Raw genomic sequence first — 7,953 nt, forward strand, 5'->3', positions numbered from 1 at the left:
TTTATCAAGACCAAGTTTACACCTGTACATCAAACATCCTGCCATTATCCCCAAGTCAAGTCATGTATTGTCTTTGCTTATTAAACACTTTCATGAGAAGGTTCAACACCAAGGAAGAGGAATAACTATCAACGAGCTGCGTTCCAATGGACTTTGGATCATAGGATGCAGCAGCGCTGTTACTTCTCACATCTACAGGTGCACGACCTACAGGAAGTGCAGGAGAAGTACGCAAGACCAATGTATGTCAGACTTACCAGGGGACAGAATGGAAACAACCACCCCATTCCCGTATTGTTGTATGGACTGCTTCAGACCTTTTTATGTAAAAGATGGTAGAAAAGACCTTAAAAGGTATGGTCTACTTTTTACATGTATGTGTTCTAGAGCGATCCATATTGAAATGTTAGATGATCTTACAAGTGATGCTTTTATCAATGCATTACGTTGTTTTATCTCTATTCGTGGTTATGTAAGACAAATTAGATGCGACCAAGGTACTAACTTCATTGGTGCTAAGATAGTTTTTGAACGCTTTGAAAGACTGTAGCAAAGAGCAGTTGAAGCAATATGGATGTGAGTTCATTTTGAACACCCCTTCAGCAAGTCACATGGGAGGCGTTTGGGAAAGACAAATTTGGACCGTTAGGAGTGTCTTAACTAATATTCTAGATCGAGCTTCTAGGAGACTTGATAGTTCATCTCTTAGAATGTTCTTCTATGAAGCTATGTCTATCGTGAATAGCAGACCGCTAACAGTAGAGAACTTAAATAATCCAAGTTTAGAACCCCTTACACCCAACCATATTCTTCTAATGAAGTCTAACATTATTCTGCCCCCTCCTGGCGAATTTGTGAACCAGGACCTGTACCTCAGGAAGAGGTGGCGGCAAGTTCAATTTTTGACTAATGAGTTTTGGACGAGATGGAAGAAAAAGTATCTTCTTAATCTACAGCAGAGACAGATCTGGCAGAAAGATAAGAGAAATGCTAAGGTAAATGATAGTGTTATGCTGCAAGAGGACAATTCCCCAAGGAATAAATGGAGGTTGGCAAGAGTAACCAAGGTATATCCTAGTGGAGACGGAAGAATTAGGAAAGTACAACTTTATCTAAGTGATACGACCTTAGACAAAGATTGAAAAACGACGGGAAACCCAATCTATCTTGACAGACCGCTACACAAAACTGTGTTATTGTTAGAAGCAGAGTAAATGCTAAAGTTTAAGTTATGGATTTATGGAAATCACAATAACTGTGATTTGGTGGGAGTTTTACTGCCAGGACTGCAGTTTGTATTTTATTTGCATTATGTAGATTTGTCACTAAGACAGACCCTTATTTTGAAAACCCAAAAAGGAGTTTGCCGGGACTAATTGGCTCTACTTGCACACCTGTGATACGTGCACACCTTTGATGGATGTGCTAATTATGTAAGCAAGATGGGTTATTAGTAAAGCTGTGATTTGGGCACAGGTTTGCACGTCAATATCACCGCCATATTGTATGTGGCAGAAAGTAGTGAACGTCTATGTTTCCTGTATATATGTTTTAAGTATTTAGATAGAAAGACATAGATGGAGCTTATATATAGTTGTAAAGAAATATATACAGATTAATTGATAGAGATTGGCAGAACAGAGAGCTATTGAACGATGTTTTTAGATTTCAAAGTATTATAAATAAATAGGTGTGTTTATATGTAACTATATGTCCAGCTTATAGATGTATATATTATATGAGAGAGAGAGAGAGAGGGAGAGAGAGAGAGAGAGAGAGAGAGAGAGAGAGAGAGAGAGAGAGAGAGAGAAGATAAGAGATAAGATCTGGTATAGGCACAGATTAGGAACAGACATTTTGGGGGAGTATTAAAGAGATGCAATTACTAATATGAGGACAAAAGTGATAGGAGAATAAAGTAAAAAAAATACAAAAGTGTTAATATGAGAAAAATGGCATATTTTTCCCTTTGATACTCTTTAAATGTCTGAGTCTAACAGCAGATTTGCCACATTCAACACGGCGGACGCTGTGACTCATCCGCAGCATAGGCAGACCCTGCCCAACAAGGTGTCTACGTATTATGGAGGTTTCTACGTACGCACTAGAAAACAGGCAATCAGGAAGAGGGAAGGCGGAACTTAATAAGAGTGGAGTTAAACAGCACACAGCACAGTCACATGCTCTGCTGATTTAAATGGACGGGATAGACTGGACAGGCAGTCAGACGGCGCACCAGCAGCCGTCAGGCAGCTGGGCTGCGAGAGAAATAGAGGCGATTGCAGCAACAACCAACGTTGTTGCTGCAACCAACGTTGTATTATAAATTAGAAAATTGTTATTCACATCAAATTATTGGTAGCGACAAGTAGGTCGGTCCAAAAATTTGGTAGAGACATGTCCCTATGGTCCCTATGCAAACCTATGCCCATGAATTAGAAACATGTTATTTACATCAAATTATTGGTAGGCACAAGTAGGTTGGTCCAACATGTTGGCAAGGACATGTTCCTTTGGTCCCTATGCAAGCCTACACCCATGCTTGCAGCCATCTAATCTGGTGCACATGGTACCATCCCATATTGACTTAGAAAAGCACAGATAGCAGGTGAGCGTACCGTCCACCTTGTAGGACATAAAGGCCTGATGGACATGAACAGCCCTTCTCTTACGGCCTTAAACTTGTCTTTCACCTTACCAGATTGGCCAAAAATGTGCCAAGGTCATATATCCAGTCAAGTGCATTTCGCACAACACACAAGGTTCTGCAATTAAATTAAATTCGATTAAATTTTAATTTTTATACTGCCAATTCATGTTACATGTCATCTCAAGGCCCTTTCCAAAGTTAAATTCAATCAGATTATACAGATTGGTTAAAAAAATTCCTATCTAAGGAAACCCAGTAGATTGCATCAAGTCTTGGCAAACAGAATTCATTCCTCCTGAAAGAGCGTAGAGCCACAGGGACAGTCGTCTGCATTGTCCATGGCTTTGCAGGAATCCCTTTTGTAACTAAATTGACACAGTGTACTCCACAATGTATATTTGGTGCTAGTGGTTGTGCTCGCTTGATAACAGCATGTGCACCTGAGTACTCTCTAGCCGTATTAGCAGCTCCATCATATGCCTTACCTCTGAGGCCCGTTATAGGCTCGTTATGTATGGTAAATGGCCTGTACTTGTAAAGCACTTTATTAAGTCCGATGACCCCCAAAGCACGTTATACTATAGTCAGTTATTCATGCACAGATTTACACCCTGATCTTGGCAAATTCAGTCTCAACAGAACATCCAGAATGACCCTAGCAAGATTTTCATCTGTGGTAGAAGTTTCTTCATACAACCCTATGAATTATTCATCCACCACCAAATCAGTGTCAACATAGTCACAGCGCCTCCTGCTCAACACCAGAGACATCCCTTGTCCCGCCCATGATAATAATGTTTTTCAGTACAACCAGTCTCACCAATGACAATTGTCAAAAGTACAGCAAACAGTGAATGCAACATGGCTCTGTAGAATGTGTATAAGGTGAAACCAAATCTGGATGGAGGACGGCGTGCAGGGGGGTTCGTCGGGTTTAACATTGTGTTTGGGCGATAAACTACGGTGGCCCCGAAGTGCAAACCGCAACTACAAATTCAAAAGCGCAACTACAAATTCAAAAGCGCAACTACAAATTCAAAAGCACAACTACAAATTCAAAATCACAACTACAAAATTAAAAGCTCAACTACAAATTGAAAAACACAACTACAAATTCAAAAGCACAACGACATTAACCTACCGGAAAAGGTAGTTACCAGTGGGAAACTTGAGACATTGGACAACGGCACCATTTGACTTTTGAACCGGAAGTCATTCTGCCTGTTGCAGGTTTTTGAAAACATGACTGTTGTTGGTGCCCCAAACATAGCTGCCGCTATGCAGGAATATTTTGAATCAGGACATACGTACGAGGTGATACTGGATATGCTCAATACTTATCACGAAATTTCAGTTAGTTTGCGTACACCGAAGACACTGAAGACACACTTAAAAGGAGCTGGACTGTACAGACGACGTAACTACTCTCCACTTCCTGAGGTGAGGCATGCCATCAGACAACCAATTAATGCCATCTTTACTCTTTCACACTACCCTAATTATTCATCTAAGGGTTTTTGAATTGATAATCATTTTAATGGATGAACATAAGTGGAATTAGCATGATTAAATTATTGTAATTGACAAAGGATCTTTAACCCACAATCTCTCGGTTTTTACAGCATGCACAAGGTTAAAAAGTAGTTTGAAGAAAAAATTATCCTTATCAACAATTAATCAAACAAAGATTTTCTTTATTTCCAGAAATTATATTTATTTAGTAAAATGAAATAAAAAGACCCAATGACTTAAGAATAGTTTGGTATGGTTCAAGTGATAAAGGATTTTTTAATATACATGTATTTTAACAATATATTTCATCCAGATAAACTATATTAAGAAAGAAAATTACTTAAAAAGACCCAAGGACTTAGAACAGTTTGTTATGGTTCAAGTGATAAAGGAGTTTTGAATATATTTTAACGAGATAAACTATGTTGAGAGAAAAAAAAATTAACATAAGTTAAACCAATGAACATGTATGGTGAAGTTAAGCCATAAGCCTGTAATAGAACAGTAAAACTTGACAAAGAATATTGTTCTCTTCTACAACACCTTCAACTTTATGATGACGATGATAATGGGTTTACAAATGTCAACCCTCTAGGATGCTTCTGGGCAAATATGTCCATGATTTTGTTGATGTCTAAATGAATGTCCTTGTGGATATACATAGCAAAGCCACAAACCTTTCTTGTCCCATAGTCGACCTTAGCAAAGTTTTTACTGCTTTAAGGCCCGAGTTAGCACGTTCCACAGAAGCACTCGTAACAGGTATAACTGAAATGTTTGGGTAGCACTTCATATTTGTTGTCCTTTGTTGTGCTTGAATGTTGATCCTGATGGTAGATCATCTTTATATGATGTAAAGATCTCTTTCTCACTCTCATCGTTTATCATATGCAAGTTGCTTGGAAATAGTTTTAATCGCGTCACGTTGTAATAACGCGAGATCTGAGCTGTGAGCATTTCAAATTCATGCTTGGACAGACCTGGCTGCAGAAACAAATTACAGGGGGGCATTACATTTTTCAGGGGGGCACACTTTAAAAAAAAAAAAAGAAAAAGCATTTTACATGCTTCAGGCTGAAAAGTGGCTCTGTGACAACTCCTACAGTGCTAAGAAACAAACTTTCAATAAAATCCCAAAATCTAAAAAAATCTAACAAAAAGAAATAGTGTATTCAGTGTTACCAAATGAGACAGGTTTACACCCAATCAGGCTTCTTTTGAACACAATGAGCTGGAACTAAAATAGCTTATGGGCAGGTTGTAAACATTTGGGAAACTTTTCACAGTTGTTGGGCTTTTAGACAGAATTACTAACAAAATATATATCAAAATAGTTGTCTATGTCTGGAAGAAAACTAAAATCCTTTTAATAATATTTATTTGGTTGACTGATTGTACATTTTGTGTACATTGTGGCATGTTCTCATGTGTTTAATACTTCTGCGCTTTTAACATAAGAGAACTTGAGATTTGGGCTTGTTTTTTTCTTTTTAGTTGGGCAGGTTTTATGCTGGGTTTGGGATGGAAACTAACAGTGAGATACATCAACCTGTAGAGCTGTGTTTTGACTCAAAAGTCAAGCATTAGCATACATAAACATGAGCACTGGTGTCAGGCTGAAATAAAAATTCATACTAGAAGAGGTTCTTTAATTACAGCAGCTGGGGCAGCAGAGTTCCCTTCTACCAGATGTAACCCAAGTTTCTTCAATTTGGCTGTGTTTTACTGCTTAGTTCTGCTCCTTGTGCTTCTAGCTGTCTAGCTAACCCTCCTAGCGTCAATGTTTACTCCAGTGTTCAATGCTGATGTTTCAAACAGAAATTAATGGTGCTGCTTCCAGCTCGCTCTCGCTTGCCTCTTTGTCTCTTCTTGTAATTATTTGGTAATCAGACCGAATATCCATCCAGCTCTACCGACACCGACGGTGACCACAGCCGAGCTGCGCCAGCTTCTCTCTGAAGGCTATTTGTATGACCATGCGACCCGCCCCTCTCCAGCTGTAATTGGCTAGCATGTTGTCTTTAGTCATTGGTTGAATTGTTTGATTGACACATCAAAGATATAAATGGCCACTCCAAGGTTAAAAAAGGAAAAAAGAAGTACAGCTTCCGCCCAATGCCCGCCCGCTGTAAAAATAATAATTTTGGTCTCCAAAAAGGGGTGCGCGCGCCCCCTGCGCCCCCGCCTGTATCCGCCACTGGCCCCCCTCTACACCTGCTGCTGCCACACACACACACACACACACACACACACACACACATACACACGCACACATGCACGCACACGCACACACACACACACACACACACACACACACACACACACACACACACACACACCAAAAAAAGTCAACTTAACTGTATACTTCATGCCCTGGAAATCTCAGTATTTTATAATTTCAACCCATCTATTGAATTTAGTGCACTAGTTGATCTTTTCTTCATAAGAGAACAGCAAGCACTGCAGCTAAAATATGGCCTTTGTTGACCTGCTGTATATTAGCCAGTCCCTAACAATGTTTTTCCCTTCCATTGCAGGAAGCAAAATATGTTAAATATTTTAGGAATTCTCTGACTGCTGAATCTCTGAGAAAGGCTTCCTTTTTGCCATTAAACACACAACATTCATTCGATCAGAATCAGTCAGTTTTGTTGGCCATAATGCGGGATCATTGAAATTAATGGTGTGATCCATCTCTGAGCGACTATGCTCAGATTATCCAATTGGGCAGTAAGCCTCTCCACCTGCACTGTCTCTGTTATTGCTAGGGATTGCTCTTTCTGTCTCCTCAAACACACGCTGGGTTTCCCCCTGCCAGCTCCCCACTAGAGGTGTGCGATACCAGGAATTTTTAATCGATCTGATCCAAAGGAAATACAGGGTGAGTATGGGCGCTATCGATACAATACCGATACTTTTGACATTTAAGCTTGATGTACCATGAAACTGTTGACCTTTTGGGTTTTGTGATTTTTTTTTTTGTAATTTTTTTTTTATTATTACAATTAAATAATAATACTATTACTAATAATAATAATGTTATGTTCAGTGTTTTTTCCCTAATCCACCTCTTTTATCTTTCAATCCTTATGTAATTTTGTTTGTGTTGTGTCCACCTGCCTGTTGCTTTAATCCTATAAATTTCCCCGTCATGGGATAAATAAAGGATTAGCTAATGTTATCTAATTTAAAATAACACTTTTTAATAGGATCTATGTACTGGGTTCTTTCAAGGTCTTAATTACATTTTCTGTGTGGGCTCCAGTAACATATGATAGATAATAAATACTTTGAAAGTTAACATGGACTCCTGCTGAAGATAAGATAAGATAGGCTTTATTGATCTCAATGGAGAAATTCACTTGTCACATCGGCTCAGTAGTCAATAATCAGAAGAAGGTGCCAACAGTAGGACAAGGTGCATCGGTTATATACAATGTGTCCTCGTTTATACAGTGGATCAAAAAAAGAAGTAAAAAAATAAGAATAAAAATACAAAATAGAAATAAGGCAGAGGATGTCTTATGTACATTCACGTTGACTTATATACATATTTATTGACATATATTCAGGTGGCAATAGCAGCAGAAGTCACTTCTTTCAGGATTCAACACAGTGTATTAAAAAGAATTGCACATTAGTTGCACATTAGTTATTGCACGTTGGTTATTACAGGTATAGTTACAGTTAACTCCAAAAAATGCTATAAAGAGGAAAAAGTAGGAAAAGAAGAGATACAGCCGATGTGACCGGCTGCTGCCTGCGCAGCGCCATCTTGGGAAAAAAAAGAA

The sequence above is a fragment of the Fundulus heteroclitus genome, unplaced genomic scaffold, assembly GCF_011125445.2.
Source record: "Fundulus heteroclitus isolate FHET01 unplaced genomic scaffold, MU-UCD_Fhet_4.1 scaffold_409, whole genome shotgun sequence".
Lineage (NCBI taxonomy): Eukaryota > Metazoa > Chordata > Actinopteri > Cyprinodontiformes > Fundulidae > Fundulus > Fundulus heteroclitus.